This window comes from Rosa chinensis, chromosome 6 (genome assembly GCF_002994745.2).
Source record: "Rosa chinensis cultivar Old Blush chromosome 6, RchiOBHm-V2, whole genome shotgun sequence".
Classification (NCBI taxonomy): domain Eukaryota; kingdom Viridiplantae; phylum Streptophyta; class Magnoliopsida; order Rosales; family Rosaceae; genus Rosa; species Rosa chinensis.
The window spans coordinates 23,728,234-23,752,764 of NC_037093.1; the positions used below are offsets into that span (position 1 = coordinate 23,728,234).

At 38.3% G+C, this 24,531-nt stretch overlaps 1 long non-coding RNA gene and 1 other non-coding gene across 2 annotated transcripts; one reads left to right on the plus strand and one right to left on the minus strand.

The window, feature by feature from the left end:
• The first annotated feature begins 14,659 nt into the window (after positions 1-14,659).
• LOC112174996 lies at positions 14,660-14,751 on the plus strand. Its single transcript, XR_002926296.1, has one exon. It is a non-coding gene; the product is annotated as a small nucleolar RNA R24 (small nucleolar RNA).
• A 4,016-nt stretch (positions 14,752-18,767) lies between these two features.
• On the minus strand, positions 18,768-19,498 carry LOC112174500. The gene is made up of 2 exons (XR_002926039.2): positions 19,242-19,498; positions 18,768-19,121 (listed from the first exon to the last, which is right to left on the minus strand). It is a non-coding gene; the product is annotated as an uncharacterized LOC112174500 (long non-coding RNA).
• Positions 19,499-24,531: the final 5,033 nt, after the last annotated feature.

Here is a 24,531-nt window from a genome sequence, read left to right on the forward strand (position 1 = left end):
GGTCCTTACAGACGAATGGGCAACTACGTTGGATTTGAGCTTCCAACAATCGTCCGCCACTTAAATGCCCTTGCTAGGCGATCTCCTTACCGCTAGATTTGCTAATGTCACTTTGATGAGACAGTCTTCCCATCGTTAGGGGGAGATAAGAACACGAATGTTCAACAGGAACAACAGGAATTGTCGTAGTCTGTCCCCACTATGTCTCATCTCGATCCCTACTAAAGTGACGAGATCACACAAATATGCTGCAAACATTCCTGCAAGGATGGACGTCCCTACGAGAGGACGTTGCGCCACCCTACACGGAGGTAGGCATGGTGCCAACGCCATAAAGAGTGGCACTTTGGCGTTACAGGCCATGGCCTCAGCTAGGATGAGTGGGAGGCCCGTGGGTTCGAAGGATACTTTGGCACATTCCAATCCTTTGATCATCAAGACTCAAAATCTGTCTCATGATAATCTTCCGGGTTATGGTTATCGTTGGGGGACGCCTCAATGTCAGAACCTATTCCTGAGAATATAGAGCTCTATGAAAATTACACTAGTGTACATGAGACGTGGGATAGAAACTCCATCATAATGATGATGTAGTTGAGCATACGCATGAGTTTGTTGAGTCTAATGATATCGAACCATGCTCCGTTGATGAATGAATGCCAACGTAGAGAAATTTGGCCTAATGTGATCCAGGTTAAGATGGATTCTCTAACGAAGAGGAAGGTTTTCGAGCTAGAGATGCTAATACCTCCTGACATAAAACCTATTGACTAATGGGTCTTCGTTAGAAAGCGTGATGAGAAAAAGAGATCGTAATCTCACCTTATGGCGCAAGGCTTCTCATAAAACGCCCTGGAATCGACTACGATGAGACATATTCTCTCGTAATGGATGTCATTGCACTCCACTACCTTGTCAGTTTGGTAGTTTCCGAATAACTGAACATGCAGCTTACAAATGTGGTCACTACGTATCTCTATAGGGATCTAGATACGGAATATACATGAAGGTTCATGGCGAACTTCATTTACCCAAGTCAAGAGGTTCTAGACCACAGAGTGCGTTTACAATAAGGTTCAAACGCTCACTAAAGTGACTACTTGATTGGGAAGGGATATGCCCACGCGTTTCTATGACAAGTTTTGGATTCTATCGCAGTTCATGTTGGACATGATCATCATTAGAAGCCCTTAAAGAGTTAAGGGAAATTGCTGAACACTTGAAATCCGTAGTTTGAGATGAAGGATTTTGGGAGAACACGATTATGTCTCGATTTAGAACTTGAGCATCGTGTCGATAGATGCTTAGGCATTTTGACAAGGTCAAGCCTTCAAGCACCCCCATGATCGTTCATAGTCTTGGTCCAGAAAAGGATCCTATTCGTCGAAAGGATGATGACGCAGATGTGCTAGAGGCAGAAGTGCCTTACTTAGTACAATAGGCGCATTATTGTACTTATCCCAATGCACAAGACCAGACATCTCATATGTCGTGAACTTGTTAGCTAGATATAGCTCTGCGCCAACGCGACGCCATTGGATTGGTGTAAAAGATGTCTTTCGATACTTGAGATGTATGAGTGATATGGGCTTGTTCTATCCCTACAAAGAGATGATGGATTCGAACCCATCACACACCAGGAACGCCGCCAACACTGGCCTGCATCCATTATCCGCATCCCAAAACAACATGTGTTTTGGAAGGTTTTGCTGATGTTGGGTATCTCTCTAACCCACACAAAGGTCATTCCCAAACTGGTTAAGTGTTCACCATGGGAAAAGACCGTGATATCTTGGAGGTCTACAGAGCAGACCGTAGTCGCTATATCTTCGAACCATGCAGAGATTATTGCTCTTCATGAAGTGGTTCGTGAATACTTATGGATTGGATCCATAATCACGCATGTTCGAACAATTGTGGTTTGAAGTCTACCACAAGATGAGCCTACGAGTTTTTAGGATAATGCTGTTCGTTTTGAACAAATGAAGCAAGGCTACATCAAAAGCGACAACACCAAGGATAATCAGCAACAACAGAATCTCCTCAAGATCAATTTGAATTAGATTCAATCTGAGGAAAGTATGGCAGACTTGCTCACTAAGTCATTGCCTAGATTCCACTTTCGAGAAACGTGTTGGTAGCATCGTTTACGGAAGTTATCCGATCTCCCATGACCGTTGTCATCAGGGGGAGATGCAGACATCAGGGGGAGATGTCTACACGTATGGTCTCGAAACGTGAAGGGTGTGTTGTGCTCTTTTTCCCCTTCGACCGAGGTTATTTTTGTCCCACTGGGTTTTTGTTACTCGGCAAGGTTTTTAATGAGGCAACGGGAGAAGCACCTCGTTTGGGCAACACAAGGGGGAGTGTTTAAGGAAAACCTAATTTGTGTTTAGCCCAAACTCTAGGTTACTTGACCTAGTGGTAATAGGGTTCAATTAGAAGGATCTAGATTCCTAATCAATGTACGATTACTTTCCTTGTATGATTGAGACTCTATGCATTGTAATCCTCTATATAAAAAGACCCCTATTATCAATGAGAATACACAGCGAATTTCTCTCAATTTCAGTTTCTCTACAACAAAGGGTTAATTACATATAAGTGCATATTTCAATGTTTTTTTTGTCATAAGGCCACCAACTGTTTTTTTCCCTCATAAGGCCACTAGATTAAAAAATGTGTTAAATTTTGGATATAAAAAACCAACATATTTACATAACTGCCACTAGAGTAAAAAGTCAACAATCATCCTCTCTCTCTTCTCCGGCGAGGTCTCCGGCCAACTCCGGCGAGTCTCCGGTCAACCTCCGGCCTACTCCGGCGAGTCTCCAGCCGACCTTCGGCGACCATAAAAGCTACTGTCACTAACATCAAAAGCTACTGTCGCTGACAACAAAAGCTACTGTGGTGAGATTTCCTGCAACCTCCGGTGAGGTAGCAAAAGCTACTGTCATTAGCAAAAAAAGCTATTGGCAACTTCTGACGAGGTAACAAAAGCTACTATTATCAGCAACCAAAGCTACTGCGACAAAAAAAGCTACGTACTGTTACCAAAAAAAACTTTTCTCCCCAAAACCATAATCTACTATCCCTACCAACAAAAGCTAGTTTTGCCAACACCAAAAGCTACTCTAACCAACAACAAATGCTACTCTCACAAATACCAGAAAACTACTCTCACCAGCACCAAAAGATACTCTTACAAAAATAATTAAGTGGCCTTGTCACTAATTAAAGTTTTAAAAGATCACTTGTGTGTAATTTTCTATATAAACTATGCCTTATACGCCAAATCGTAGGAATAGATCCGATAAAATCTGGAATGTTATGGTTACGTGTTATGTCCAGTACCTAAATTCACCCGTTTACTGGTCATTTGGATGGTCGACGATTACAATCTTCACTTTTACTTTCATTTCGAACTTTTAGAGGCTCCAAAAATTAACTTTTTCTTTGACTCAGTATTCGAGGAAACTTTCTTCTGGAAAGTTGTAGAGAATGTTAAACCAAGTCCATGGATATGTAGCACACAAGAGTTAGAGTTATAACAAAGAAGTTATTAATGATTTAAGTTAGTGGCATTTTCATAAATAGTGGGAACTCTGATACTATAAATAGTTGTTTCCTGTTTTAGAAATAACCATATATGGAAGTTTCCTGAAATAGAAATCCCAAAACCAATAAAAGGGCATATCGGTGCCGAATCTTCTCGGCCTCGTTGATGCTGATTTCGGCCACCTTAGGCCATGATATCGATTCCATCTAAACCATGTTGACCTCCTCTTCCTTTCTGTGGCGGCGGTGTATGACGATTTTAGCAATGGAAGGCACAACAAGTGGAAAACTCTCCGGGTCCTTGCATCTCTGGCCACTGTTTTTGACGAAATCACTTGGGTCCTGAAGCCCACTTCTCTGTGGTTCAAATCCACCCAGTCACCGACTCCAATTCACTCGGAAAAGGACGAATGGAAGATCGGAAAATCTAGGGATTCTGGGGCTTTTGAGGTAAATTCTAACTTTTAGACTTGAAATTGATCGTTGTCATTGAGAAAGTTGTTGGGGATGATGAGAGGATCATGGTGATATAATTTCACGACCCAATTCGTGGTCGAAGGCTGCCAGGCTACTTTAGGGCTTCTGATTTGGTGATTTAGGTAGAGCATGACATTACGAACATGTGGATATAGTTTGGTAGTCATACGATGAACTTTGAGATCGATAGGAATTTCTGAAGTTTTGGAAATTCGGATTTCTATTCGGGAAGATCAGACCATTTTGACCCCATTTTTTGATAGGTTTTTATAGTTATCGAACCAACATAACCTATGAAATTTGAACTCCTTTTGATATGAATACGAGCTTTTCACGAATTATCGTTTTTAGGGTTTTGATTTTATTATCGTCAATTTATTTTCGATACTAGGAAACAATTATTCATAACGTCAATTTGTTCAGGACGACGTGTAGATCGAGCTTGAGAAGGAATTGGTCGGATGACCTTCATAGCCGTTACACTATGAGTGAACATTTTCTTTTTAAGGTTATTATCACAAATGGTACCTGAACTATACCTCAATCATATCGATGGTACCTGAACTTCAATTTTGATCACAACCAGTACCCGAACTTTTCGATTTCATTTTAAATGGTACCTAGAGCCACCTCCGGTCAATATTCCAACTAAAAACGGTATGTGAAGCGATCATAGTGATGATTTTTGATGATTTCAAGGGTTGCGATCATATATAGTGATGATTTTTTGGTAATAGACTTGCCTTGAACTTGAATTTTTTTATATTTTTTTTTAGATCTAGCTTTTTTGGCTGGAATAGTGACCGAAGGTGGCCTTAGGTACCATTTAAAATGAAGTCGAAAAGTTCGGGTACTGGTTGTGATCAAAATTGAAGTTCAGGTACCATCGATAAAATAGATGATAAGTTCAGGTACCATTTGTGATAATAACCCTAAATTAAATCTGCATGCAGTATTATTAATATTTTCCGATTGAGATTGATTTTTACGATTTAATGATTTCCTTAAATTGATGATATTTGAGTTTGAATAATTTATCGAGATTTTATGATTTATGATTTCCGCAGTTCATCAATGATTTAATATATGTTCTCGTTATTGAAGATAATGATTTTTATCAAGTAATTTTGAGTATCGAGTTATTGAGAGAAAAGTGGAGATTTAAATATTATGAGTTAATGAGTTAAATATGAAATGAGAAATTATGAGTTTGGATTATAAATTGAGGAGATAAAAATGAATGATGATGATGTTAGCGCATGCATGCATTACCTGGTCCGTAGTACCCTCCAGGTAATAGTCTGGTCGGCAGTACCTTCCGATGTTTCATTTGGTCTATAGTACCCTCCAGATGACATGAGATGGTTAGTCGGCAGTACCTTCTCACCATCGCCTCATAGTGTTTCAGTCGGCAGTACCCTCTGATGCATCATCGGTCAGTAGTTCCATCGAGATGGTATGAAATGGTTAGTCGGCACAGTAACCTCTAGCCATCGCCTCCTTATATTCCGGTCGACGGTATCCTTCTATGCGTCACCTGGTCGGCAGTACCCTCTAGGTGACATGAGATGGCTAGTTGGCAGTACTCTCTAGTCATCACTTATTTGAGATATCAATATATTTTGAGTTATTTTATTATACGAGGTTTTGAAATGATTTTGAGACGAGTTACAGTTTATTTATGAGATATTGGTATCAGAGGTTTTGAATGGATTTTAAGATGATTTACAATATATTTGAGATTTCTAAGATGATTTGAGATGTTTCATTATGTGAGGATTTGAAACAATTTTCGAGGTGATTTACAACATGAGTTGAGATTTCAGTACCAGAGAATGATTAAGAGTATTTTTCATTCAAATGTATTTTTCTTGAACTTATACTGCAAGCTTGGTTTTTACATGAAAATAAAATTTGGAAAGCATTAAATATTTTGTTTTGCCTTCATTACACTTAATTATTTTTCGTCTACTCACTTTAACAATTTTCAAATGTTTTTCCCTGAACTTTTCGTTTTTACTTGCCCAGTCTTCAGATAGGTTGAGGTCGAGCGTGTGTAGGAGTCGAGACATAGTGCCAACTACTTCCATCTTTATTGTAGGTTATTGTATAGTCTACTTGTGTCATATTTCAACTCATTGCGTAGTTTGCTCTTATGACCAACTTTCAGTTGTATTAATGATAATTTGAGACTTGAGATCCGAGATAAAGTTTTCTTATATATCTTGTGAGCAATGGCGGATCCAAGATCTGAGCCTTGTCTAGGCTAATTAGAACAACCACTATTTTTTTTTTGTATGCATAAACCCAGACACTATCACCAAAACTCTAAAAAAATTCTCTAATCTGCATCACAGAATGCACATCTTTAAATAAAAAATAATCACAACATAATCAGAAGCCAAAGAAAGCATCAAGAAATTCCAAAGCCCAACAAAAGCTTGACTGCTTGAGCTGAAAAACCAGTCCCTGTTTGATGTTTCCGAACACCCACAAGAAATAGTGTACATAAACAAACCCAAAACCGATAGCCCTTAACTCACCAAGCAAAACCAACAGTAAGAGCAGTCCCAACAATCCAAATCCTCAACTTATACACAAAAGCCCAACTCATAATTACATCCGCCACTGGTAGCAAACAAAATCGGCAAGCTTCTCCTTCTGCAATTTCTTTAAGAAAACCTCATTGGGAAAAAACAGAGCAGGAATAAGAACAGAGATGTATCAAAAATTCAAAATAGGAGAGATCGATAGAGTTTCATACCTTGTTTATGAGAAAGCGAAAGAGACATTGTTGCTTTGGAGATTCCTTGGTCTGCGTCGCAGACTGAGGCTACTGGACAACAAGGGGTGAGATTTTCCACAAGAAGAGAATTTGGGTGTGGATTGCTTGAGGCATTTCGCTTTCGAAGATAAGTAGTGTGACGCTCCATCGAAAGAAAGATTGTTGCTTTGGAGCTTCCTTGGTCTGCGTCGCAGACAGAGGCTACTGGACAACAAGGGGTGAGATTTTCCACAAGAAGGGAATTTGGGTGTGGATTGCTTGAGGCATTTCGCTTTCGAGGATAAGTAGGGTGAGGCTCTTGTTGCTTTGGAAATTCCTTGGTCTGTGTCACAGACTGAGGCTACTGGACAACAAGGGTGAGATTTTCCACAAGAAGGGAATTTGGGTGTGGATTGCTTTAGGCATTTCGCTTTCGAAGATAAGTAGTGTGAGGCTCTTTGTTGCTTTGGAGATTCCTTGGTCTGCGTCGCAGACTGAGGCTACTGGACAACAAGGGGTGAGATTTTCCACAAGAAAGGAATTTGGGTGTGGATTGCTTGAGGCATTTCGCTTTCGAAGATAAATAGTGTGAGGCTCTTGTTGCTTTGGAAATTCCTTGGTCTGCGTCGCAGAGTGAGGCTACTGGACAACAAGGGGTGAGATTTTCCACAAGAAGGGAATTTGGGTGTGGATTGCTTTAGGCATTTCGCTTTAGAAGATAAGTAGTGTGAGGCTCCATCGAAACGCACAAATCTGACCTATTGAGTAGTGTGCGGCTGTGAGCTGTTGTAGGAGACTGGGAATACACGCAACTTTTACAAATAATTTTTTTTCTTCTTTGGGCTGGTATGGGCTAAAGATAGATATATATACTTAAGGGTTTTTGGCCTAAAATACTGTCTAGGCTTGAGCCCATATAGCCTTCTACAGCCTTCCGCCCCTACTTGTGAGAGTTGAGTTATTTGGGTTGCCCTTGTGGGTATTAGAAGTTTTCTTTTTGTTTATAGGTTTGACATTTTGGGTAGTCCACTTTTAGGTGAAGTTCTGCCAAGTTTTTTGTGAAATTTCTTCTAAGTTGGGTTAAGCAGGGCCACTTTAGATTTCAGAATGAAATCTGGGGCAGGTCCTATCACTACGTGTGAGAAGCTGCCAAATCATACAGTGATGATTGTCTTGCAGCGCCACCTCACAGCAAACCCTAGGCCAACATGAGCCTCATTAGACAAAGCAAAGGCAGCTGCCAAGCTTGAGATCAAATCTGCCTTGCCAATGGCAATGATAAACCCTAGCAAATGAGGCGCAAAGTCAAAGTGTCATCGCTAATTTTTTTTATTTATTTTTTTTCACTTTTGTACCCGTTCAACATTATACAATTTTATATATATATATATATATATATATATTTTAATTGTCAAGAAATTTTTTTTTTTAATCAAGGAAATAATATATTCATCACAAGCCAGAATATGTCATTACATATCCTTCCGCTGTCATTTAAGGCCATAGACAAACGAGAAGCTAGTGCTACCCACAAGTGGTACATAGAAATAGACCTACTCATTGTACATTTAAATATGAAGAGGTAGCGGGGACCCTCCTTTGGTACTACTCCAGAGGCGCTAGAGATACATAGAGTGCACATCGGTGCTTAGCTTCCTAAATACAAGAAATTTATTGTAGGAAAAATTTCAGTTTAGTACCCTGTGGTTTTCACTCGACATCATGTCTGTCCTTGTCCTTTCAATTTGATCAGCAACACCCCTCAGGTACCAATTTCGATCACCCGTGACCAAAATTTCGTCGGTTGTCCAAAACAGACCTCAAATGCTGACCTGGCTCTGACAAGACCAGCAAGAAGGCCCATATGAAGGGGTGAATTCCTAATCTACCCCTAATACTTCCCATTAGCCTCCACTCGATTAACCTAATTCATTTTGAACGAAATCAAACGCCTCACTCTCGTAAAATCCTCCCCGAGCGACCCAACTCTCCCCAAAATCTATCAACCCAAAATCCAATAGCACCGAAATCTATCCTAAAATCGGGCAACCCTATCAAGGAAATCCTCCATTTGAAGCGTCAATGGATGTATGGAGACCCCGAAATTTGGGGGGGGGGGGGGGGGGGGGATATAGTTGCTGACGAAATTCCTAAATATTGTGAGTTATTTTTGTTTAGAAAATTTGAATCCGGTCTTCGATTAGAGTGGGTTGAACAATGGTTTTGAAATTTTGAGGGTTTGGGGGTTATTGCTATAAGCTAGGGTTTAGGGCATCGTTTAGCCCTCTTCGAAGCTTCTGATTTGGTGTATCGAAATGTGGGGTCTTATTGTGGGTGGAATGGGTTTATAAATGGCAAAGTTTGTACCTTTCTTGCTTGTTTGTGCTGACGGTTTAGGGATTAAACATGCTTCTGATTTGGTGTTTGGAAATGTGAATGAATATTTTAGGGGTTTATAAATGGCAAAGTTTGTACCTTTCTTGTCTATTTGCGTTGACGGTTTAGAGATTAAACATGCTTCTAATTTGGTGTTTGGAAATGTGAATGAATATTTTAGGGGTTTGATTGTGGGTGGAATGGGTTTATAAATGATTGTGTGTAGCTTTATTGTTGCATCTTTCATATTCAATTGAGTTGTTGTCTGTTTGTGTTTATGGTTTAGAGAAATTGTGGTGTAAAGTCGGTTAAAGTGTAAAGAATGCATGTGGTTGTTGGGAAGCTGCTTTATGCACTTTAATACAGTACTGCATGTGTGGTCCTAATGTGGACAAAAGAAGAAATTTGACTAGAGGGCTTTTAAAAGTTGTTGTTTTGTTTGGACTTGTGGTGCTTCTCATTCATTCAATTATTTGGTTGTGTGGTTGTTTTGCATTCAATACATGGCTGATTAAATCATTCTCTATGTTGTAGATCACCTAGATTACTTTACAGTCAAGATGTATCATGGTGGATACATCAGTGGAAGCAACTATATTGGTGGTCAAGTGAACTACTATGACTATGTAGATAAGGATCAAATGTCACTTGTAGAGGTTGATGGGATGGTCAGAGGGTTAAACCAGAACTATAGTGGAAGGAGAATAGATTATTAGTACAGTATAGGGAATGAGGATGATGGTATGACTAAGATTAAGACAGACAAAGACGCAATTACTATGTGTTGCTGTGTACCAGAAATCCGATTAATCATCATCTACTTGGATCACTTGGATCTACATAATGACTTAGGCCTCATTATTTAGCCCTTCGGCCCTACCCGGCCCTTGCATTAGAGCGGGCCGGCCCTACCCTTTCTCAAATAGGGTAAGGTAAGGGTCAAGCAAATGAAGCCCGACCCTACCCTATGGCCCGGCCTGGCCCTTTAAGCCCTAATAATTTTTTTTTTTTTCTATTTTTTAAATATGTTTCTCTTTAGTCTATAGCATACAACTTAGCTCTTTTTTGTAATTGATTTCCTAAGCTTTATTTTCTTTAATTTTTGTTTCCTTTGTTAAACAACAACTAATTTTGGGAGATTTAGAGAGATAGTTAATTGAATATAACCATCTTAACTAATATTTATAAATGTTATAACTTATAAGTTAATTCCAATATATATATTTATATTAAATATGATCAACTAAAAACAATGAGTCTTGTATTACCTATATAACCATTGAGCCACATTTTGAGATAAAAAAATAAAAATAATATATTTCTTTTTTGTTAAACAAATTAAGGCCCATTTCGGCCCTATTTGGAAGGCCGGCTCGATCCGGCCCCGGCCCTAGTGGCTCGGGCCTTTCGGGCAGATAAGGGTTAGCATATTTAAGCCCCGGCCCTAAATTTTGTTGACTTTGACTAGGCCCGACCCTAAGCCCTAAAATTTAGGGTAGGGCCGGCCCATGATGACCCCTATGATGACTATGAAGAAACAAACTCAGATAGTGACTTATATATGTATGAAGATGGGGAGGCAAATTGTTTCGTAAGTCAAGCTAGAACGAAGAGTGGAGTTGTGATTGAAGAACTCCCGGATTCTCCAAGAAAGAAACATGGGGTTATCATAAAAGAGCTTCCGGATTCACCAAGGAAAAGTGGGATAGAGAAAGCAGCCAAGAAAGTGCTTGGGATTGTGATTAGAGAATGGAATGGGGATGGCAGCATACCTAGTCAAGCAAGCAGAACACCTGCCTTGGATCCAAAGGCTAAAGGTAAACAAAAGGTCAGTGAAAGTGAGGATTTGTTTGACATTAAAGTGGGGGAGTTTAAGAAGAGAGGAAGAGTGCATGTTGATTATAAGGAGGATGGGGCACAATCTGGAAATGATGATTCTGCAGATGAAGATTATAGGCCACATTTTGAGGATGATGAATATGGGGATTATGGTTAGGATGACGATTGGATGGGAGATATGGAAGATGAATTTGATGTCTTTGGTGAGAGTATTGGACCAAGTACACAAGTAAAAGTTGTTGTTGGAAGTAGTTGTTGAGGAAGAGTTTGTGGTCGAGGACAATGAAGATATGTATAAAGCAGTTGATTCTAATGAGGAAGTACTAGGAGGTGAAGCCAACTCTGATGGTGAGATAGGGGATGACTTTCCGGAGTTCAATCCCAAGACGGACATGAAGGACCCACAGTTTATGTTGGGGATGAAGTTTGCATTAGCAAAAATCTTGAGAGATGCTTTAAAGAGAAAGCAATAATGGGAGGATGGGAATGCTGCTTTTTGAAGAGTGATTTCCAAAGCGGACAACTGTCATAATTTTGATTTTCAACTCTTTGGAATGATTATGTTCCTAATCCGTTCCTAATATGTTCCTTTATTTATTGAACAGAATCACTTGCACAGACGATGTCAGTAGGTGTAAAGGCAAAGGTATCCGTGCAGCAGGCCTATAGAGCTAAGAGAGCAGCCTTGAAGCAGCTTGAAAGGTCCATCATGGAGCAATATGCTAGAGTGAGAGACTATGGATCAGAACTGAAAAGAGTAGACCCTCAAACCACACTGGACATAAAGTGTGATTTCAATGATGCTAGTGGGTTGCCTGTGTTTAAAAGGATGTACATCTGCCTCGGGGCATTGAAGACTAGTTTTAAAGCTGGATGCAGATCAGTAATAGGGCTGGATGGTTGCCATTTAAAGAGTCCTCATGGTTGACAGCTCCTAACTGCAGTAGGAGTTGATGCAAATAACACGACCTGGGTAGTTGCATATGCCCAGGTTGAGATGGAGAGCACAGACTCTTGGAAATAGTTCTTAGAGTTGCTAGTCAAGGACTTAGACATAGAGCATGAGGGGGCTGGATGTACTTTTATCAGTGACAAGCAGAAAGGCCTCTTACTAGCCTTTGAGTCCATTATCCCCCTTGCATACCATCGCTTCTGTATGTGACACCTTTGGACAAATTTTACTAAGTTGTTTTCTAGTAAAGCCATGAAGGACCAACTCTGGGCAATAGCAAAGTCAACCACCTTGGCGTATTTTCACAAGGAAATGATTCTGATCAAACAAATGGACCCTAACGCTTATGATTGGCTGACAGGTTAGTATTGTTCTTGTTTATTTTATTTATTGGACTAATTTCAGTTTACCCCCCTGAGGTTAGGGGTCGTCAACATGTTAGTCCCTCTAGTTTTACTTTAATCAGTAACACTCTTGTACTCTCCAAATTCATCAGCCGTGTCCAATTTTTGGACCTCCGTCCAAATTGGCTGTTAAATCTGTTATGTGGGCCCCACTTAGGGAGTAAAATGGTAATTTTGAGCTCCAAATTATAAATAAAAAAAATTAAAATAAAAATTCTGTTTTTTCCTTCTTCTTTTTTCTTGTTTCTCTGTTTTTTTGTTTTCTTTCTGTTTCTTCGCTTATTATTGTTATTATTATTTTTTTATAATTTTGTCTTCAACCTATACACCACAAGTTATAATAGGTTTATAAAAACAAAAAAATACTCTAGATGGTTAAAAAGCCGCTCGCTGGTCTACGATATTTGTGATATATCTCCGATAAAATGAAGAATTTTAGGATATATCTGTAAAATATAATAGGTTTATAAAGTGAAGAATTTTAGGATATATCCCCAATAAAGTGAAGAATTTTAGGATATATCCCCAATAAAGTGAAAAAATATCTATAAAATATGATTAAAAAATAAATACATATATTTCTTCACTTTATTGGAGATATATCCTAAAATTCTTCGCTTTATCGGAGATATACCACAAATATTGTAGACCAGTGAGCGAAGAATTTTAGGATATATCCCCAATAAAGTGAAGAATTATCTGTATTTATTTTTTTAATCATATTTTACAAATATTTCTTCACTTTATTGGGGATATATCCTATTATTCTTCACTTTATAAACCTATTATATTTTATAGATATATCCTAAAATTTTTCGCTGTATCGGAGATATATCACAAATATCGTAGACCAGTGAGCGACTTTTTAACCACCTAGAGTATTTTTTTTTTTGTTTTTATAAACCTATTATAACTTGTGGTGTATATGTTGAAGACAAATTTTATAAAAATAAAAAATAAAAATGAAACGAAGAAACACCTAGAGTATTTTTTTTTTTTTTATAAACTTATTATAACTTGTAGTGTATAGGTTAAAGACAAAATTATAAATAATAATAATAATAAGGGCTAAAGTCTGTTTAGTCCATGTACTATGTCTCTCTCATTGTTTCAGTTCCTGACATTCCAATTTAATCTTAAAAGTCCCTAAGGTCTCAATTTCTGTCTAATAGGTCATTTCCGCAGGAAATTAGGAATTGACCTTGGGTGAAATGTCCAATATACCCCTCAGTTATTTCTTTTTTCTTTTTTTTCCTTTTTAATTTATTTTTTTCCTTTTTTTCTTTTTCCTTTTTAATTTCTTTTTTTTCTTTTTTCTTTTTCCTTTTTAATTTCATTTTTCCTTTTTTTTTCCTTTTCCCTTTTTAATTTCTTTTTTTTTATTTTTTCTTTTTCCTTTTTAATTTCTTTTTTTCTTTTTTTTCTTTTTCTTTTTAATTTCTTTTTTTCTTTTTTTTCTTTTTCTTTTTAATTTCTTTTTTCCTTTTTTTCATTTTCTTTTAATTTATTTTTAAGGGCCAATGATAAAAGAGGTCATTTTGAAGTGCCTTATTATAATTCAGGACACACAAATGTTCCCATGATAATTAAGGTCATCTCTTTACAACCTGCCACTAAAAGTAACAATAATTACAAAAACTGCCACTGACATCTCTCTCTTCCTCCCGTTACCCAAGCCTGGGTTTACTGAACCCTTATCCATTCAAACTCATTCATCTCTCTCTCTCTCTCTCTCTCTCTCTCTCTCTCTCTCTCTCTCTCTCTCTCTCTCTCTCTCTCCAATGGCGTCCAGTACGCCTGGTCTCCCTACGCCGTCGTTTCTGCGCTTTTTTGCCGGAGCGAGAGCTTCGAATCGGCCCTGTAGAGATGGAGAGATCTGGTGGAGGTGGCGCCGATTTTCGGGAATTGCTTCGGAGATCCTTAGGAGGTTCGATTTCGTTCTTAAGCTTTACGAGAGTTATTCCTGCTTTGTGATATTTGTAACTAAGATTTCGATTTGATTTCTATCAAATCAAACTCTGATTATAGTCTTGTATTTATCTAATAATCCATTTGTATCGGTTCGTACAGCTTTTGCTTGGTTCCAATGGCAACCATTCCAGGACAGTTGATCTGGGAGATTTTCAAGAAGAACAACTCCTTGGTCAAGCAGTTCGGTTGGAGCTAAGCCGGCGTCCGTCGGTCCGTTTCAACAAGGAGCATAACAACCTCTACAACCTCCACTCCTAAAAGCATTCCGGTACGTTGAGTGTGTTGACCATTTGGTAGTTGCGACTGTTTTGCACCTTACTAGCAGTGATGAGCAGCTAACATATAAGAAGATCTCACTTTGTGGGAGGTTTTCAATGAAATTTATTTGTTACGCTTGGCTTCTGAGAAGACATTTAGGTATAATGATTATGATGCAAGGGATGATATAATTAAGAGAAGCGTTAGGGAATTTGGAGTTGGAAAAAAAAATCTTATCTTGTTGCTATAGGGTCCAGCTGATTAACTATTTTTTGTACTTTTGCTGAATGACTAAAGCAATTTTGGTTAAGTTCCACTTATTTGTCTTATTGCTGGAGAATGAACAAACTGAGGTGCTTAGTTTGTTATTAGGATTGTGTATGAATTAGCTATCAATGTAAAGTTGTCTCGCTCTAGGTTCAATTTTTTGTTGGACTCTGATAGAATTTGGCAGTCGTTTGGTTTTGATGCATGTTTTGGTCAAACAGTAGTTTGTTTGCATTTTGTCCTTAACAATGGAGTTTGTTCATAACGGAATTTGATTTTTCTCAAGGTCACCATTTTATCTCCCTAGGTGGAGTAACTTATATGTGTCAATAATATAGGAATGAAGTGATAGGATATGTGAAAACTAAAACAAAAAGTGGTTGTTAGGAACATGAACTATCAAAATGTAAGATGACTATTGTTAATGCTTGAATCCGTTGGGGATCTAATTAACGATAAGTAAAGAGAGAGAGAGAGAGCGACACAAGCGAAGTATAGTGGTTCACCTCCCGCCTTAGCGGGAGACTACGTCCACTTGAATGTTTAACTAATGTGTCGAGCCTTGCGGCCTAACAAGATTACAAGAGATGTAATCGGATTGGATCCTGAATCGTGTTTAAGTGGGAGGAGGCATTCCTTTTATAGGTGAAGGAAGCCATCTCCTTTACATGGTTTTCGATGTGGGACAAGCAAACAACTATTCTAGTATAGAAATGCATATTGTGGAGGCAACTTGGCAAGGGCGGGAACGTGGCTTCCTGGCGACGGATTTGCCTCTTCCGGATACCGTGGCGTAGCTTGAATATAGGGCTACAAGATGCAAGTAGCGGTTGGGCCTCACCATGGCTTGTGGGTGTCCCAAAGAGGGTGTTAATTATGCTTGGTGAGATAGCAAACTAGTCATGCTAGTAGGTATCTACAACTATGATTCAGAAAGTGTTTATCTACATGAACTATCAGATTACTGGAATTGTTTTTGGTGATGTATTCCTTGGCTTGGTGATGCAATTTAGCTCCTTTTTGCAATTTTCACTGTTGACCACGAAAAATCACAATCACAATCACAATACGTTGTGACAAAACTCCTCTATATATCTTTTCCTTCCCGATTCATATCTTGTTTTCTGTAAATGAAATATTAAAAATGTCTTTGATTCTTTGAGTATGGTAGGTAATAAGACTTTAGATTATACTTGAATGTTTCCGTGGGTATTATCATGTTCTTTACATATTCAGGTACCTGAATAATACGAGTTAATAAAATTTGAATAAGCAACATTGCCTTTTTTATAACAGACTTGGTTGAGGTAGTAGTGCTATTGTCTCTCTTAAATGTAGGTTTACTTGCCTAGTTGTCTGTAATGAAACTTTTCTTTTATTCATGTTTGTTAATGTCACCTGACATTGTGTACTTGTCAGCGAAACTAAATTATTCCATTGTTAATTGCTACATTTGATAAATTTGGCAGATGATTTCAAGCTGTTGAGTAGCTTGAAAGCTTTGTGGGTCGCAGAGTTATAGAGATAAGTAGAGAGCAAAGGAGCGCTAGATCAACAAGAAAATCAGAATGAGTGGAGGCGGCATGGAAGCGGTGTTGTCTAGGCCACAAGAGGCGAATGGCCAGCACAAGAGGAAGTTTGCTATGGGAACTTTCTTGTGGTCCAACTAGTCCCTTTTCATCATGAATTTCAAGATTACAAGATTAAAGTTTGGAACTACAAGATGCATAGATGTCTTTTTACTCTTCTCAGACATCTAGATTATATTCGTCCCATGCAATCTCACTTTTTTTATGCTTGAAGCTTTGTTGAAAGATTTGTACAATGATGTAAGTTTTATAATGGTCTATGCTACATGTGCTCTATGCACTATAGTCATTCTCATTAAGGTTTATGAACCATTCGTTTGAAGGCAATGATTTCTTATTCTTGGTCCCCATACGGAGGATTTCTTAATCTTTACAAGCAATATACCTTTTAATTTACTGATGATAGCTTTCGTCTAGGTTATGCCACTGTAATACACGTCACTGACTAAGTCACTAACCAAGTCACATTGCATGTTGACCACGTCACTGTTATACACATATCACTGACCAAGTCACTGGCCAATAAAGTCATTGGCTAAGCGAAATCCCTAGTTAGTGAGGTCACTGGCCAAATCATTGTTAACCTCAAGTCACTAACAGTGACTTGGCTACTGTTAGTTACTTGGTTAGTGACATGTGATTAATAGTGACTTGGCTATTAACTTGTGACTTGGTTACTGATAGTTACTTGGTTAGTGACATGGTCAGTTACTTAGTTAGTGACATGTGATTAACAGTGACTTGGCTATTAACTTGTGACTTGGCTACTGACATGGTCAGTTACTTGGTTAGTGACATGTGATTAACAGTGACTTGGCTATTAACTTGTGACTTGGCTACTGACAGTTACTTGGTTAGTGACATGGTCAGTTACTTGGTTAGTGACATGTGATTAATAGTGACTTGGCTACTGACATGGTCAGTTACTTGGTTAGTGACATGTGATTAATAGTGACTTGGCTATTAACTTTTGACTTGGCTACTGACAGTTACTTGGTTAGTGACATAGTCAGTTACTTGGTTAGTGACATGTGATTAACAGTGACTTGGCTATTAACTTGTGACTTGGCTACTGACAGTTACTTGGTTAGTGACATGATCAGTTACTTGGTTAGTGACATGTGATTAACAGTGACTTGGGTATTAACTTGTGACTTGGCTACTGACATGGTCAGTTACTTGGTTAGTGACATGGTATTAACAGTGACTTGGCTATTAACTTGTGACTTGGCTACTGACAGTTACTTGGTTAGTGACATGGTCAGTTACTTGGTTAGTGACATGTGATTAACAGTGACTTAGCTATTAACTTATGACTTGGCTACTGACAGTTACTTGGTTAGTGACATGGTCAGTTACTTGGTTAGTGACATGTGATTAATATATGATCTCAGATTGATTATTTTTTCTTTTGTGATGACTTTGAGATACCATCACTTCCTACACTTTTGTAAAGATCATTTCCAACTGAACTTTTTCTATAAATATAAAATGCCAGATGAAATTTTTTACCTACTAGGGGAAGGTCACTGTGACTTCATGAGAAGGAACTCATGTACTACAACCAGAAGACATGTACCAGAAAAAAAAAAAAAAAAAAAAAAAAAGACATGTACCACAATCTTGAGAAGGAACTCAGTTCCTCTATAGGTCTTTTTTTTAACATTCTCACTACCTAAATTTTGTAAACAAGTTAAACACTATCATTTATACCAAAAGAAAACAAGCTACAGAAAGAAATTCCAGGCGTTTCCAAAGACATTTTTAATACACATCCATGAAGTACTTTAAAACTACGAAAATCTTAGTAAGCATACATATCATCGCTAAGATCAGACTTTTGCAAGTACCCAATCTCTTCCTTGTATTGCAAAACTACAGGTCAAAAGTACAGAAAAATTATCTAACATTTAGCAGATACAACATGAAACCATGACATGATCACTAGAAACAGTCCAAAAATTGCAAATGTTGCATGGGAAGTTTAGTTCCACAAAACGAAAGCCTCAATGGATCTAAAACATGGATTTATACAATATAATTTGACCAACTAACTGCATACAAAAGAACACTTTCCAGGAATACCAACATCAAGTCCAATGACCTAAAACGGTGATTAAATTTGTGTGGTTGAATATCCAAGAGAGATAAAAGAGGACCTGGAAGAAGGTAATATTTATCCAAATAGAAGGCAACACAAAACAGATCATTCATGATTGTTTAGCCTAAAACAACATAATCTCCATATTACACTTGAATAACCAAAGAGATTAAATAGCATTTAGAAATTAGAATGATGTTCTTCCACAAAATTTATGAATGTCACTATCTATAGATAATAGAATGAAGACCAATATGAATGAGTATACAGCACAATGATTCACAAAAACATCAAATATAACCTAAAGACAGATATAATTCCTTTTAACTATTACACCAGCTAAACTAAAAAACTAGATCATCAGCCATGCAGGAAGAACAAGATTTCAGATTCAAAAGTAAAAGCATAATTCTCATAGAAATTTTGAAAAGTCACATTGGAAATCTTCACCACAGTTGGCTCCTTGAACATCTTGACCCATGGAAACTGGGCGGAAGTCACTGCAGATAATGCCCGGCCGAAAATGTCCGCGAACTTCATCACCCATATATCTTCCTCATAATTGCTATTGGAAATAGTCATATTGATTCAAGTTAAAATTCAAATCCAAATCAAAATAATATCAAACTAAATCAGAAAATCGCATCCGGAAAAGAAATGTCAGATTAGAACCAACACAATTCACCAGAAGTTGGATCAGCTCCGCCGAGAGATCGTTCACTTCAATCTTCCCTACCGCCTCAGCCATGGTAACCTTAGGCTTCTTCGGTTTCTTCGACTTCGACTTCTTCTCCTCCTCAACCTTGGCGTTCTATGGCACGGCCTCGTCATCGTTGTCTTCACCGTACTGGTCGTTGGATCGGAGCTTGGGTAACGAGAGAGAGAGAAGATTTGAGGTCTGAGATTTTGAACAGGTTTAAGGGCAGCATCGGAATCAAAAAAATTAAAACTAACCTTTTTTAACATCATCTTATTATTCATAAGGACTAAATTAATATTACTAACAATTCATAATGGACATTTTTATCAAGTGGGAAACTAGGTGACCTTTTTATCATTTCACTCTCTAAAGTGACATTTTCCATCATTTCCCTTATTTTTTTTTTTCATTTTTTTCCTTTTTAATTTCTTTTTTTCCTTTTTAATTTCTTTTTTTCCTATTTTATTTTTCCTTTTTAATTTCTTTTTTGCTATTTCTTCTTTTTTTCTTGTTCCTTTTTAAGTTCTTTTTTCTTTTTCGTTTTGCCTACTTTCTACTTCCTCAACCCACCAATCTCATTCCGATCAAACTCCACAACCCATCTGTTTCCCAATCAGCTCGGAAATTCGCCGCTAAACCACTCCCCTCTTGTTTTCACAGCCTACTTCTCTCTCTCCCACTCAAATCCCACTTTCTCTCTCCGCATCAAGCCTCAATTTGGAAACTTTTCACTGAAAATTACCATTTTTTAACTTTTCACTAAAAACTACCATTTTTTCAAACTCTGAGGTTTTTGGGTCTTGCTCAAAATGGTGATTTGGATTTTGGGTTTGGTTGAAATGGTAGTTTTTGATGGCCAAGTTGACAAAAACCAGAAGTGAAGAAGAAGAATAGTGATGGAAAAGAAAAATGGCCGCTGGTGTGGAGAACAAGAATTGGGGTTTCGGGTCGATTTGGATTGGTTCGCCGATGTGGCGCTACTGATGCAGCAGAATACGATGGTCATTAAAAAGGAAAAAGAAAAAAAAAAAAAAAGGAAAAAAGAAATTAAAAAGGAAAAAAGAAAAATAAAAAAAGGAAAAAAGAAATTAAAAAGAAAAAAGAAATTAAAATGGAAAAAGGAAAAAAAGAAAATAAAAGGAAAAAGAAAAAAAAGAAATTAAAAAGGAAAAAGAAAAAAAGGAAAAAAATAAATTAAAAAGGAAAAAAAAGAAAAAATAAATAACTGAGGGGTATATTGGACATTTCACCTAAGACCAATTCCTAATTTCCCGCGGAAATGACCTATTAGATGGAAATTGAGACCTCATGGACTTTTCAGATTAAATTGGAATGTCAGGGACTAAAACGATAAGAGAGGCATAGTACAGGGACTAAACAGACTTTAGCACTAATAATAATAAGTGAAGAAACAGGAAAAAAAAAAAAAACGAAGAAACAAGAAAAAGAAGAAGAAGGAAAAAACAGAATTTTTTTATATTTTTTTATATAAGTTGGATCAAAATTACCATTTTACCCCCTAAGTGAGGCCCACATAACAGATTTAACAGCCAATTTGGACAGAGGTCCAAAAATTGGACAAGGTTGATGAATTTGGAGAGTACAAGGGTGTTACTGATTAAATTGAAACTTGAGGAACTAACATGATGACAACCCCTAACCTCAGGGGGGTAAATTGAAATAAGTCCTTATTTATTTTTATTTTTTAAAAGGTTCACCAAGTTAGTTTCTGCCCCATTTGGATTAATACATGTGTTTGTCTTGTAGATCTAAGAAGGCCTCCCATTCACTGGTGTAGAGCACACTTCAAGACTCACATTAAGTGTGATATTCTTCTGAATAATTTATGTGAGAGCTTTAAAGCATTCATATTAGGTGCTAGAGGCAAGCCGGTTGTGTCAAGCTTTGAGGAGATAAGGTTTAAACTCATGAAGAGGATTATGTTGAGGAAGGAAAAGATGATGAAGTATGAGGGTACCATCTGCCCTAAACCTCGAGGAATTTTGGAAAAAAAAAAAAAACAAAGTCAAAGCTGCCACTTATTGTATCCCACATGGTTCTGAAGGTCCACAAATTGAAGTGGAAAGTTTTGGAGGAGGTAAGCATGTTGTTGATCTTGAAAGAAGGACTTGTGCATGTCGAAGATGGGACTTGAGTGGTATACCATGTAAACATGATCTTGCTGCAATTAACTTCATGAGGCTAAACTCGGATGACTTTGTCGATGATTGCTACTTGAAAAAGACATATATGGCCACTTATAGCCACACCATCAAGCCTGTTAATGGCATGGAGTTGTGGTCCACTTCTGAAGAAGCTACAATCCTTAACCCCCCCCCCCCCCCAGTACACAAGACAGCCGGGAAGGCCAAGGATAGCAAGGATCAAGGATGCATCGGAGAGGGCTGGAAATGGAGGTTCCAAGCTTGGCAAAGTTCAGAGAAGTTTGAGGTGTGGTTGGCCACAATGAGAGATCATGTCATAGGCACTTGCCGACAATAGGAAGAGGAACAATGAAGAGGCAGAAACATCTACAAATCAGGCAACCAAACTTTATTTTTCATATAATCAACCGATGATCGAGTTTTACCATATAACCATTCTTTTGGAATAATACAATGCTAATTTTGTTTCTTGATTTATTGTAGGGTACTGGTAACAAAAAGGCTACCAAGACAAAGAATGAGTTAAGGCATAAGGCAAGGGAAAGGGCAGAAGTACTAAAGGTTAGCTAATCAATCAAAATCTGATGATTAAAATGGTCCAATTAATTATGAGCTAAGTTGGTGTGGTTTGAGTGATTGCAGAAAAAAAAAAAAAAAAAAAAAAAAAAGGGATGACAAGAAGGCTGCCACAGCTAGAGCTACCCGTACAAATGCAAGAGCTGCTTCTACAAATGTAAGAGCTGCTCATTCTGCAAATGCAAGAGCTGCTGCTACTTCAACCTCTAGAGCTGCTCCTGCTTCAAGCTCAAGAGCTGCTCCTGCTTCAAGCTCGAAAGCAGCTGCTGCAAAAGGTACAGCTCCTGTTTCAAGCTCTAGAGCCTCTACAACACCCACTAGATCATCAAAGAGGCTTAGAGAAAGTGGAAAATAGAGTCAAAGCATTTCAGATTAGTAGGCCTTAGTTCACCTTTAGGGTGATCAGTTTTTGTTTAGGGATATTGCTGATGATTTGTGTTTCAATCACTTGTGCAACCTTGTGTTGTGGTACAAGGTTGCTAGATCTAATCTTTTGATAAGATGATTAGGTCTACTAAAACTACAATATGTGGATCCCATTTGAAATGTTTTTTTGGGTGATGGATGTAACACATGTAACTTGTTTGGGTCTGCTATTGTGAAATACAATTGACGATATTGATGTTATTGTTATTGTTATTGTTTCTATTGGTCCTTGTTATTGTTTCATTGTATTGTTATAAATCAGGTTGTTTTGATGTCTTTCAATATGTTTGAATTGAAAAAAATGAAAGAACTAGGTTCTGTCAAATTCTGGGTTTTTGGAGGTAAGATTTGTCAATTGTCGAATTTACCCCTTCATGTGGGCCTTCTTACTAGGATTGTCAGAGCCAGGTTAGCAGTTAACATCTGTTTTGGATGGCATGGTCACGGGTGATCGAAATTGGTACCTCAGGGGTGTTGCTGATCAAATTGAAAGGACAGGGACTGACATGATTTCGGGTACTAAACTGAAATTAATGCTTTATTGTAATTAGATAAAAACTAAAACCATAGGGATGGGCCTAGGGCAAAAGCACCCTAGCCCAAATTATGCCCCAGAGGGCAGTCTTAAGAGCATGAGCCCAGGTCAAGGCCCAGCAGAGAGTTGACCCTTGCCCACCATCATCCTCAACCGCCAGCGCTGCCATACATCCTCAACCCCAGCACCGATCACACTGTCAGACCTATAGCCGCTGCGACCCCACACAAAATTGATCAGAACCGCAAAGCTACGTTGCCACTACGATCTGTACAGATCCACCACAGCCACGGCACCCCAGCGATCCTTCCAGACCGTCAAAGCCTCGCCGCCATAGCCACCCCGATCCATCATAGCGACACTGTCACCAGTTCTAGAAGCCCCCGCCGCCACAGGTCTTGGAAGCGCTCCCACCATCCCTGCAGAATCCGACTGGCCCGGACCCCTCTGCCAAACCCCGAGCCACACCCCATTCATGAGAATTTTGGCAATAGCTTTCAAGACCCGCTCGGAAGCAGCCCAAATCGGCATAGCGAAACGCCGATGAGCGCCGCTAGACAGGAAGAAAATCGGGAAAACCTAGACGCAGTCCAAGTTTTCTGGAGCAAACCCAAGAGAGTTTTTTTTTAATTGTCAAGAATAAAAGAGTCAAAATTTAAATAAACAACTAGTTATTAAACTTATTAATTTCAAAAAATAACTACCCACTTATAGACGAGTAACTACGTACCCATCTCCCCACGTATAGGGTGTGAGCACTTTCTAGTTATATTTAGGGGCCATGACCACTTACCCAATTTTAGATTAAAAATTATCCACTTACTCCAGTAAGAGTTTTTTACTCCCATTTACCCAATCTAACATCTATTGACAATATTACCCTCATTTTAATTAATAAATTACACTCATCTCTCTCTCTCTCTCTCCCCCCCCTCCCCTCATCGATCTATTCTCTCTCTCCTCCCCCCTCACTGATCTCTCTCTCTCTCTCCCCCTTCCCGCCCGAGTACTCAATTATTAAATTACAACTTCAATTAAATCTCTCTCCCTCTCAACTTCGACCATCCTAGAAGCAGATCTAGCTCCAGTCCCACTGGTAAAGCCCGTCTCTGTCTCTGTCTCTCTCTCTCTCTCTCTCTCTCTCTTATCGCCTCCGCCTTCTCTTCCATCTCTTTCTCTCTCAGATCGCCTCCACATTCTCTTCTGTTTTTTTTTTTTTTTTATAAATTTGGCAGAAGGCTTATAAGGAAATAAGAATGAAAAAAAAAAATTATTGAGTAATTATACATGTCTATTGCGGGGCAATAATATAATTATTGGGAGGCAATAATATGAATATTGGGGGGGCAATAATATGCATATAAATTGATCAATTGTGTCTGTAGTGTATTCATTTTGGTTTTGGGAGTTTTTGCAATTCACTGGAGGGCAATAATATGATTATTGGGAGAATAATATGATTATTGGGAGGCAATAATATGAGTATTCAGTGGCAATAATATGATTACTAGGGGGCAATAATATGATTACTGGGTATTATTAGGAGGTAATAAATTCAGACGCCGGAATCCGG